This window comes from Melanerpes formicivorus, unplaced genomic scaffold (genome assembly GCF_026170545.1).
Source record: "Melanerpes formicivorus ecotype bairdi unplaced genomic scaffold, bMelFor1.0.p_v2 SCAF_3, whole genome shotgun sequence".
NCBI lineage: Eukaryota > Metazoa > Chordata > Aves > Piciformes > Picidae > Melanerpes > Melanerpes formicivorus.
Window position 1 is genome coordinate 31209509 of NW_027142355.1, and position 12468 is coordinate 31221976.

At 37.5% G+C, this 12468-nt stretch overlaps 2 protein-coding genes across 4 annotated transcripts in view; one reads left to right on the plus strand and one right to left on the minus strand.

Annotated features, from left to right (window-relative positions):
* The window catches only part of LRRN3 (leucine rich repeat neuronal 3), a 36498-nt gene extending 32788 nt beyond the window's left edge, over positions 1 to 3710 (minus strand). Inside the window, exon 1 of the mRNA XM_068169998.1 lies at positions 3253 to 3710. The gene's annotated coding sequence lies outside the window, so the exon portion shown is untranslated. The remainder of the gene's footprint in view (positions 1 to 3252) is intronic.
* The window catches only part of IMMP2L (inner mitochondrial membrane peptidase subunit 2), a 480655-nt gene that overhangs the window by 244610 nt on the left and 223577 nt on the right, over positions 1 to 12468 (plus strand). The window lies entirely within an intron of this gene.

Sequence of the window (12468 nt, forward strand, 5' to 3'; positions counted from 1 at the left end):
CAGCAGTTAACAGTTTGTGGAGTGACCAGTTGAATAAGTAAGAGGCACAGTAATTAGTTTTTACAGTTACATTACAGTTGTAATGAAAAATATTGATTTTTCTCTTAATACTAATGTGTTTAATGACTTTTCTAATGACATCTGTCACTACTGTTTCTTCTCAAATTCTACTGGCTTTTCCCTTCCAGTAAAAGATTTTAATTGCTTCTTGTATCATTGGAATGAGAATTAGTATTCTTTTTAAAGTAGTATGAGATCTTGAAGACTGTTATGAAAAACAAAAATTTTAGATGCTGCCTGTTTTGTGGTCTTCAGAAAATAGTTCCTTGAGTGCTAAGTGTGAAATTACCTTGTCAGCTTTTACTAGTTGATATTAAGGAGAGTTTGTGGAATTTAAAGTGGAAAGATTTACTAAGATAGTTTCTGACAATGCCTCAACAGTTTTGTTTTCCTTCATCTTTTAATGGTACTAGCTGAAGGAAGGATATATGAATTAACTAAAATATTGAAGTAACATAATTCACTAAAAACATACACCTATAGTTCAGAAAAGGTTTGACTGATTCTCTGTGGTGACCTTTCTTTCAGAAGTAGAGCTTGTCTTGAAAAACAGTGTTCTACCTCTTATCTTCTTCTATTACTGTTGAACACCAACTATTTAGAGTGGTTGTCACCAAGCAGCAAAGCTTTTGCTTTGCTTGTGAAATCATTATTAATATAATAAAGATTAGGGGCAAGAGTCAAAGCAAGTGGCTCCTACACTGCTAAATGGTTTGCTCTTACTTGCTAACATGTAATTTCATCCTCTAATGTCAAGGGACAAGTTATCACAAGTGATTTGCAGGAAGTGAGTATTTTCATGAGCTGTCCATTCTTGATCAGTTAACAGAGACTAAACGTGATATTTTTGATCTGTAGTACAGATAGCTGAAATGATCTGGTCTAATTCTGGTGCAAAAGAGAAATACTCACCTAATTCTGGGTACTCTAAACAGGCATGCTTGGAGGCCATGCTCAGATCTACCACCCTGAAAGGTGGTACTTTGGCGTTACCATAACAACATCAGCCAGTCATTGTCTGACACTACAACATTATTGCAGGAGCTTCGAGGGAGTATTAACCAAAATACAATCAGCATGCATTTTGAGTGCTTTGCTAATTCAGAATGTCTATGCTGTATACTCAGACAATACATATAGCATATTTACTCTGTACATATATGACTTGAATGATCACATTTTTCTGAAATCTTTGGCATATCTGTATAATATTCTAGAATAGCCCATTAGTGTATATGTGGCAAAACCCAATATGCATTAGTGTAAACTTAGTCATATTTACTTAATTTTGACATAAAAAATGAGTAAGGATAAAGATTCAGAAAAGCTGAGCATATACTGTGGTACATGGAAAAAGTTTCATCTGAGTAGTCCTTTGCATATAGCATGAAGAGATCAGAATCAGGTTTTCTCCTTATGGTATAGCACATTCTGTAAAAATCCAAACAAGTAGTTTAAAATTCTTGTTTCAACAACTAAAATGCATGTGCAATGTGTGCAAACCCAGAATATTTAATTAATTGAACCAAAGATTGTGGTGCATGCAATAAAATAAGCCAGCTTGCTTTAAACAGATTTCATAGACTATCTGAAATAGAGGAAGCGAGCTTGCCAATAGCAGGAGCTAATGCTTCAATGCCTTTCATTTTGTACTCTGAAAAGGAAACCTCTTCTTAAGCTCATTCATTTTCCAGAGGGAATATCGAATGCTGTGGCATATTGTCAGAGCTGCTTTATTGTCACCATTTAAAAAGGTCACCTGAATTAATTGACTTCTTACCATACATATTGTTAAGCTACCCATTTCCTGACGTTTATGGAAAGGTGGCAGGTTTACAGCCACTGGCTATCTGTTGATGATTGTTTCACAATGTTTGTTTCTCAAAATACTCTAACATTACAAGCAAATAATCATGCTGCTGCAAAAGAACAGATTCTTTATGATGTTCTCCAAGGAGTGTCCAGGAGTGAGGAGATGGGGGGGAGAAAAAGGGGTAGGAGAAATAATCCAAATCCTGAGCTGTTTTTAACACAGAAATAGTATGCTGAAAAGCAAACAAAAATATTCAGGAAAATGCAGGCTGTATTTTTTCACTTTGAGGTATGCCATTGATAGAAAACATCTCTTTTTTCATGGTGTAAAGTAAAATCTCTGGCTTTCACTGATACATGAATCACAGATCCATGCTGATGGACTTTGCAGACTATGTTTTCATCTGAAGGGGTACTGAGGTACTGTTATATTGCATGAAAGAAATGACACGCACAAGCATAAACACAAATACACTAGGCAGCACTAATGGTAGTATTGAATTCTATGTTGATTATATTGGTTAAATAGAAAATTAGTGTCTTTTCTGTAGCCCCCTGCATCTGCTCTCTTCTCCATCCCCCTATGGTGGGCTCTTCTCTTTCTGAACAGCAGTGCTGGGCAAGAACTCCGAACTAGACATGTGAAAACAAAGGCATGGAAAGCAAAGGCAAACAGTTCTGAGCCTTCCCGTACTAAACCAGGCAAAGCTTTTGTAGTGATGGATTTAAACAGTCTCCTTACATGAAAATATACTTTAGAGGCACCCTGCTGTGATGCTGTTAATTACCAAAGAAGATTAGAACTCTTCTGCTTAATGTGAGCCTTTTTACCTAACGCGTCTGTTCCAGCTGCATCTGTAATCAGACATTCACACTGTCCCTTCTGACTAGAAGGGGGATGTTTTTAAGCAAAGTCATTTGCCACAATCCTTAAGATGTAGGCTGGCAGAAATTCAGTAACTGTTTGTGATATGTTCATTCAGCCTTGCTGCTCAGTGGTTTTTAGGTCCTGACATAAACAGCATTTCCTTTAAGTCTAGCACTGGAGAGAAGAAAGGAGGCTGTCCTGTATCTTGTTTTATTGGTTTCAAGACACAGAGCAACTGTGTAATTTGATTTTGCATCTGAAACATCAGGGAAAACATTCTTCCTTTATAATTTTCTATCCTTTGATGCCCTTTCAAACTAACAAAGGTGCAAATCTGCTACTATTGCAAGCATATTTAGGTTAGCTCTGTCACAAAAGGCAAATTGCATTTGTATTTATATTCAGAAAGTAAAATATGTTTAATTAAATAACTTTAGGAAAAGAAGAAAGGGAAGAGCGTTTATATGTTAAGACAAAATTCAGAATAGAATTGAAAATAAAAAGGAACTTACCCTATAATAAGAGTAGTTTCAGAGCTGGAGGAGTTCTTGCTTCTCGGTAATTTCGATTCCTTAGTTCAGGTAGCCACATACTTGTATTAAAGCCAGAGTCTGAATAGATGTGCATACGTGTATGTGTGTGTGAGAGTCGATATGCATGTCTGTGTCTAACAGGATATAATGCAAAGATGTATCTATTGATATCCTACAACACGAGAGACTCTCTGTGCTGCCAGCTGAGATCCCTTACGTTTGCCAGAGCGCTGTTGCTGCCTGGCTGGCTTAGACTCGCGATTCAGCGGAGAGAGAGAGAGAGAGAGAGAGGGAGGGAGGGAGAGGGAGAGAGCGGGGTGGGGGAGAGAGAGATGCTTGCTAGCTCTTCTTATTTCTCCTTGTTTCCATGGTGGTTAGTGGTGCATCGTTCACTCGCTTGGTTGTCACACTGACATGGCGCTGCCTGCTCAGTGGTCATTAATAACTGAGCCCCATCCAGTCCCCAGAGAGAAGCCAGTCCTTTGGCGTGCCCAGATGCCGCGTAGTATGCGCGGCTGCGCCAGCGTGGTTGGCCGTGGGAAGCTGTCTGTTACGTGACACTGCTGCTCTGGGTACGGATACACGGAACAAGCCTTTGCACGCTTCCAGATATCTCTTCCGATTTGTGGGAGTTGCAGGGCATGCTTTGTGTTTGTACCGAACAGCCTGGGAGGTCTAAATTGCTCTCTTTTTTTAGGCTGTATGAGGATGTTATCTGTGTTCAGAACAACTGATTAGAGATCACTGAAGTTCTGAAGTTCTGTGAATGCTGTTGTAGTTCAGAGGATACTGCATGGTGAAACAATTCAGGAAAAATGCTTGCCCCACCAATTTTAGTGCTTTTTTTTTCCCCCCTCCCAGCTTAAGAAAGTAAAGGATGTTTCATATTCCTCTTTTTTCCGAATTTTATAAAATATTAAATTTTATTGTGTAGATTTATCAGTAGAAAGTCAGAGCAATAATACATCTCCATGAGAAAGAAAAAAACAGAATAAGCTGAGGAACAAGTTAGCTAAAGTCAATTTCTTTCAATCTCTCTCTGATTTTTTTTAATGGCTATCTAACTGTATAAACAATAGAGTGCACAGATTTTTCCTTTCCTTCCTCCCTTCTTCCTTTCTTTCTCCTTTCTCCCTTTGTGCTATACTCTTCAGTGATTATTTTTTTTTCTTTTCCAATTTATTCTGTATCCGTGAGCAAAGGGCATACAAGCTATGAAGGTTGTAAAAATTGTGAAATAATTTATGGGTTTAGTTTTCAATTTAAGGGAAGTATACACTCAAATGCATCATCTGTTCTCCAGATACACAAAACAATAAATGAGACAGATGTAGTAAGGAAAAGGGTTTTGTAATCATACATACTGTTTTATATAAAGGAAATTACTCTGCAACAGAAGATGAGTAATAGTGAAATACAAAGAGTTGGTTATCAACAGGTCAAACCGAAGGGAATGTTGGATGCCTTGCCTGGGCTCAGTGCTCCAGCCCTGATTGAGGCAGGCCACCCTCTAGTGGATTGAAGCGAGATGTGGTTCTCATTTCGCACTTCTGCTTTGTTTGAAAGAAGGCTCTCAGTCCTGTCTAATAATAGTATGAAACTTTTCTGAAGATTACTAAACAGTGCAAATTAATGTTCTTTTTGAAACAGCAGTAGCTGTAGTGGTTGCTAATTTATGAGTACTGTGTATCATTTCAGTTTACTTTGCAGCTGAGGTTGTGGACTGCTTTATTTTTTATATATTTTAAATTTTTTACATTTCATAAAATCATTTATTATGAAAAGTGACTATGAGTAATGACAACTTTTGGAATACATTTCAGTTTGGCATAAATGGTTAGGGCAAATTTTGCAAAACAAGTCCTATTCAACAGACTAATACTTTCAATGATGTAGCTGTAATAAAGCAGGGTTGGGTTTTTTTTGTCCCTTTTGCCTCAAGTTTTTGAATACTGCATTTAAACTAAGTACAGGGGGAACTTCTCTAATAATGTCTGCTGCTCAATTTTCATAAACTGAGGTAGGGCAGGGCTGCTTCAGATATACAATAATGGCATTTATGTGACAGGCTGCAGGTATGTGAAATACTGCAGGGTAGGAGAGAGGCCACCTTTCATTTCCTCACATTCTTTTATTATGGAAATAAATTATTATTTATTTTTTTTTTAATATGAATTATAGAAGTATAACCAAAACAGTGGGGGCTGACCCTTCTTTGGTTGCTTTTCAGGTCTTCCTGCCTGGGGTGCGGACAGGAAACATCTCAGGCCAGAAAGATGTCACATTACCTTCCTTTCTGTAACCTCAGGGCTCATTGGTGAAAACTTGTCTCACCTTTGCCCCCACAAGGTGGCTCTTGAAGCTTCTGATAGTATTTAATGTTCACCACCCTAAGCTGCAAATACAAACCATTATAAATTTCCCAAAGTGAACCTATGAGCTTTCCCTGATGCACAACATAATAGCCCGTGTCTGATAGGATAATACTTGGGATGTGTTATGGAAGCACAACCCAAAGCCAGAGAAGTAAGAATTCTTGCCATGCTGGCCCTCACAGGAAAAAGGGAAATCCATCACAACTGTCCCAAAGAAAAGATGTAAACCTGTTGGGATGGTGGGTGGAGTAAGAGATTAGAAAATTTCAGAAAGTTTGGGCAAAATTAAAAATCTGAAAATTGCTAAAGCCAACTAAATACTGCTCTTCTATTATCTGAACTGGAGGAGAAACAGAAGATCGGGGAAAAGGGAGTAGGTAGGGACTACCATTGTCCTACATGAAGTAGGTAGGGACTACCATTGCCCTACATGAAAGCTTTCCTGGGTTTTGTCCCTAACCTCAAGTACTTACTGTAGTTCATTCAAAACGAGTCATGCAAAAGCATATTCAGTGATTTGACATGTGAAATTAAGATTATAGAAGTACTTCATTTTGGTTGATTGGTATGGACTGTATAATTAGAGGGCTAAATAATTAAATCAGCTAAAGTATACTTGCATAAAGAAAGTGAGTTCTTATGATAGACTATATATGCAATTGAAGTACCTCCTTGATAGGCATACATTTACATATGAGTTAAAATGTTATTATATCACAATACAATTCTGCTTCATTAAAAAATACGTGAAATAATTGAATTTTTTAATTTAGCTAATGCTAAAGAATTATATTTCCCCCCAAAAAACTATCTGCAGGACAAAGATATCTTTTATAACCAATATGATTATGATGATTAAGGTTCATTAAGTTATTTTCCTGCTGATTTCACAATGATGCTTGCTGGTTTTAAAATAGCTTTGTAATCTATTTCACCAGAATTATATATAAAGCTTATTAGGTTAAAGGCTAGAGAAAAGTATGTCTCAGACTGATAGACAGATGATGAAAGTAATACAGGCTAGCTCCAGGTACTTATTTAGCATTAATTGCATCAGATTAGTGAGTTCACATGAAAATAAGCTAATTATTTGTTTGCAATGGACAATTAACACGATGCATAAACCCCTTAGTTATTGAAGTGCAGTGGTTCCATGTCTACATTTTTCACAAAACTGGAAGAGGATTTAAAAACTTGTCCCTTTTTTCATTCTACAGAAAGGTGGAGTATTCTTGGACTTTAATGTTCCATAGACTTGATGTGATTCAGGGAATTAACAGTAGCCATTTAAAGTATTCATACGCTCTGAGAACACAGCTGTGTTTAGAATGGAGCAAGTATAGTTAAAAATGGGAATACTGTGCAGTTAAAGTAAAAAAAATGCACACCTATTTGATTTAAATTCAAAGATGACAGAGATTGGAAATAAAAAAAAATGTATTTTTTCAATGTGTAACCATCCAGATTTTGTCCAACTGTAAAAGAGCCACCACATTTGTAATAACGTCACAGTATCACAGTATAACTTAGGTTGGAAAGGACCTCGAGGATCATCGAGTCCAACCTATCAACACAGACTCCATAACTAGACCATGGCACCAAGTGCCATGTCCAATCTCCTCTTGAACACCTCCAGGGATGGTGACTCCACCACCTCCCTGGGCAGCACATTCCAATGACGAATGACTCGATCGGTGAAGAACTTCCTCCTCACCTCGAGCCTAAACTTCCCCTGCTGCAGCTTGAGACTGTGTCCCCTTGTTCTGGTGCTGGTTGCCTGGGAGAAGAGACCAACCCCTTCCCGGCTACAACCACCTTGCAGGTAGTTGTATAGGGCAATGAGGTCTCCCCTGAGCCTCCTCTTCTCCAGGCTAAACAATCCCAGCTCCCTCAGCCTCTCCTCATAGGGCTTGTGTTCAAGGCCTCTCCCCAGCCTTGTTGCCCTTCTCTGGACACATTCAAGTGTTTCAATGTCCTTCTTAAACTGAGGGGCCCAGAACTGGACACAGTACTCAAGGTGCAGCCTAACCAATGCAGAGTACAGGGGCACAATGAGTTCCCTGCTCCTGCTGGCCACACTATTCCTAATACAGGCCAGGATGCCATTGGCCCTCTTGGCCACCTGGGCACACTGCTGGCTCATGTTCAGACAGCTGTCGATCAGTACCCCCAGGTCTCTCTCTGTTTGGCAGCTCTCCAGCCACTCCGACCCTAGCCTGTAGCTCTGCATGGGATTGCCGTAGCCAAAGTGCAGCACTTGGCTCTTGGACTTGTTGAATGCCATCCCATTGGACTCTGCCCATCTGTCCAGTCTGTCGAGGTCCCTCTTCATGTACATGCGCTCCTATTCTAGTCACTCAGGCAGCATAGCTACAAGGAAGAGTACTCAGTTGTGGCTCTTTGCACTTTCTTCTTGTAGCCTTTAGAATTAAAAAAAACAATAATAAAAAAAGGAAGATGATGTTTGGCAGGTCAATTTTTGCCAGTTCTGCAAAGCATACCTGTAGTATATCGTCTGAGTGAAGTGTGGGGAAGTATTGCTACCTGAGTGAAGGTCCAGAATTGCTCAGATTGCTCAGATTGAAAGAAGTCTGCTTTGTGGCATCATCAGTTAACATATTAATTAACATTAATTATAGGTGATTGTCATTTCATGAGTTGCCTGGAAGAGAGAAAAAAGTGCTACCACTTACTGCAGTTCTGTTCTACTGGCATTTTCAGTGCAGTGCCTTTAACCTGACACTCTCAGGCGTATTTTTATCTATTATGACAATTATGGACATGTTCCTAAAGCCTGTGTTTCCATACAGACAAAGAGTAACTTTTATTAATATGTATCCCTCCAAAACAGAATTATTTTTTCAATGATCAGCAGAAGCAACATTTCTGGCTCCAGTTTGGAAGATGAGAGGCTTGTTGCCAATGAGTTCAAGTTTCTAAATACAGTAAGTACAGTTGTACTGTATGGAAAGTGTACTGTATGGAGAGTGTTCCATACAGTTGTACTGTATGGAAAGTGTCATGCTCTGATTACTTAACCTCCTACCAAATTTCTTTTATCAGATCTCAGAGTTAGATTAGATAGGATAGAGATGAAGCAGATGGAAATAAACCTAGGCCATAAAACTGTAAAGAATTTCACATAAGGGAAAGTTCACGTTTACACATACCACCAGTTGCTTTATTAAAAGCTATATAGATACCAGGTGCTACATAACTTAACAAAAGATGGAACAGTATAATAAAAGAGCCATAGAGTACAGGCACATTCAGGTGTGTGTGGTGGGGATGAATGGAAGCAGTGGTGACAAGCTGATGCTCATCTTGGTGATAAAAGGTATTTTGCATATTCCAGCAGATTTACTATTTATGTATCAATTGTTATCTACCAAACAGAAAGGACAAAAGATTTAGGTTCATGATAGGTCCCGAAGCTATAGTTAGTCTTCTTCAGGAATGGCCTGAGGTCTGAAAAATCTTACTGCATTTTATACCTATTGAGACTAACTCAGACAAATATCCAAGTTCTTCTAGTTTTCATCTCTGGCTCTGTTTTAATAGACAAGAATCTCTGGCATACCAGCATCTGCTGAAAGCTGGAAGTGAGTCACACATAGCAACCACAACCTTGCTATGCCACGTAGGAATCTTAATGAAGATGGAGTAGTGAAAAACAGCTAGAGAATCCTTATGTGCAGCTGGATTAGTTAGATGAAATATGGGATCTGTGAACTGGTTATCAAGCTCAGTGTATGTATTCAATTTTAAAACTGATTTCAGCTCAGTAAGTTTATACCTTACCTTTGATGATATCTCAGTTTATTTGTAACCTATAGTAATTGGATATAATTTATTGGAATTCTGTCAATGGTAGATCTGTAACACTGAGATGACCTTGTTGATTTCATGAGAATCTGCCCGTTGCTTACGGGACCTGGTATGTGCATGGGATATACCTTTGAGCTAAGATGTATCTGAGGTTGATGAAAAAATAACGGTAGTGATGATTTGACTATAAGGCCAAGAATTTTCATACTGATTGACAGTTGTAATTCTTTCAGATGATGATAAATCTCAAAATTTCTGTCCTTATAAGAGAGGACTTTCTCAATTTCTTTGCTCGTATCTGCTTTCCTGTCTATGGAAATTTTACAGTATTTTCATCTGAAACAATTGTACCCTTTTGTTTTGTTATCACTGTTTAGTGTGGCAAATATGACAAGATCAGTGACAAGGAGCTTTTTTCCCAAGTGTGTATGTTAAGCCTTAAGGACACAATTTAAGACTTGAATTTCTTACCTTTTCTAATGAAACTAAATGAACACTATTTTTGTTGCATTTTATTGTGGTTTAATTTAAAGAAGGATAGATAACAATACCACTGCTAGATCATTTGCTTTTCATAAAAATAATTGCACAAGAGCTATACTGCCAATTTAGAAGTCTGTTCAAACAAGGTTACTGAGATAAATTTTAGAACTATAGAGACATTTTGGGTTTAGTTACTTTGACTACAGGAAGCATCATAGTAATTTTTCCCATGTCATCAGCAGCTTTGTTAAACTGTGGTCATGGGTTATGAAGTTGTCTTGGTGGTGACAAGGAGCAGCATGGATATGGTGTGCAAATGCAGTAAGCTGTTAGAGTGCAATGGTTACTGAAGTGAAGTTCTTAGCAGTTTAGTTACACAATTTCTTTTATTTTTTATTTTTTTTTCCAACTTGCAGATCCTGAAAATTAATTGAAAGGTCACAGGAACGTGCAACATCCTTACTGATTAAAAAATCAAACTATTTAATTAGGAATGAAGTAAATGTTTCCCCTCTCCTCTCTTATTTGACTGCCAAAAACTGTGGGTGCTCATGAGGTATTTCTATTTAAATGCAAAGTAACCTTTACATTACTAAGTTGAGGGGTAAAAAGGATCATGTACATAATGACTTACTGGAGGAGGAGCTGTTTCAGAGGCTTTCACATAGTTCCCATTACTAAGGAAACCACTTATTTTGTCTGTGCGTGTTTTGAATAGATCTCTCATTTGAAGTCTGGTGCTCAAACACTGAGGATTGCATTATAGCGCTGAGAAAGAGGCAAAGGAAATAAGAGAGGCTTAAAACCACCACCTCTTTAAAGAGTATAGTCTATATTGTATTATGTGCTTATGAAAGTGTAGACATCTGTTTAGATTTGAGGGATGTCTAAATATGCATTTCGATTGGTTTGTTCCTATTGAAAACTAAATGAAAGTATTAATAAGGAAACCAGGAAATCAGATGTTGATTTGTACTGCACTTTGCATGCAAAGGACACTTGAGAAATGTGGTGTACAATTTAGGTAGTGTCAAATATGACTTCTGATTTGCATTTCCTGAAATGAAATGTGGTATTAGGTTGAAGTAGAAAGAAGTGCTTATTTGATGGTAATGGCTAAAACAAGGCTGTGAAGATGGTATGTATTCAACAGTTGACCAAACCTGTGCTTGGAACGTGTCTAGTTTGGCAGAATTCCTAGATTAAGACATAACTGCAAATAGACAACCAAATATACTTACATTATATTGGGGCCAACACATTTCCCCCACATGAATAGCCTATGTATTCTGTGCTGACCAAACACTTATATTAAACATTGAATTAAAAACTCCTCATTGTATCTGCTTAACTGACATGCTCATAAAAGAAATGTTGGCTTAGAGCAGCCAGATGGATCTCGTTTGAGGGGATATGTTTCTGAATAACTTGGAACTGGTTCTAAATGATTCCTTTCAGATCAGAATTGTTTACAAATAAGCTGTAAATGTCAGAGAGATGTAGAGATATAACAGATTTCGAGAGAGCTGTAGGGAAATTAAGTATATGGCCAGTAAGTGTTCTTATTCAGCATGTCTGATACATGAATTAGTCTGTCAGTGTTTTCTGCCAAACAGGATAGCAAGACAAAGATGGAAAATCCCCAAACTCTGTAAGGACATGTGACACAAACCCAGTACTACAGGAAGTTAATTGCCTTTGAAAATAGAAACGCATTCTGTATTTTTCTCTGTGTGTTAAAGCAAATTTATTTTTAAATGAAGATCTTTATATTGTCAGCAACTGATATCCGATATGTCTGATGAATGATTATTCTTAAGATATGTTGCATAATTCATGTATCCTTTGGAGTAACAAGAGATTACTTTTAAAGCTTATATGCTTTGACTTTATTTGTGCATATGTTTGTATGCACAATTACTGACCAGCCAATCCCATATAGATTTTCTTCTTTATCTCCTTGAATGTTAAGTGAGAGGGAGAATGACAACTGGGTTAAAGCTGACATGTCCTTGGTTTGACTTAGTTAAATACTTTGGGGTGAAATGAATAAATGTCTTTAGATTATGTAGAGGTATCAGAACTCATTTATCTCAGCTCAGAAAAAAGAATAGAGTATTTGTGTTGTTTCAAATTTGTACTGGATTCTACTGTCTTATTGCAAGGATACACAAACTTGTCTGAAAGTACACTAAAAGCATTGCTATTCATTATCCTTAAATTCGTGCTTGCAGTAAGAAATAAGATCTTTAGTGTTGGATAATAATGAAGATTTCTTTTACAGTGTTAGCTGAGTACACTCAGCCTCCAGCTCCATCAGTATTATCACAAAAGAGATTAAATGAATATTTTAAAATAAAATAACTTGGATAGGTACTCTCAGGAAAAGCTAACATCTGTTTTGGTATAAAAGTAAAGTATCAATTTACCTGGTGAGGACCAGAACCATTTGATACTAAGAGGCAATTAAGAGTTAATAATGGAATTTATACTTCTAGTTACCAGAGAA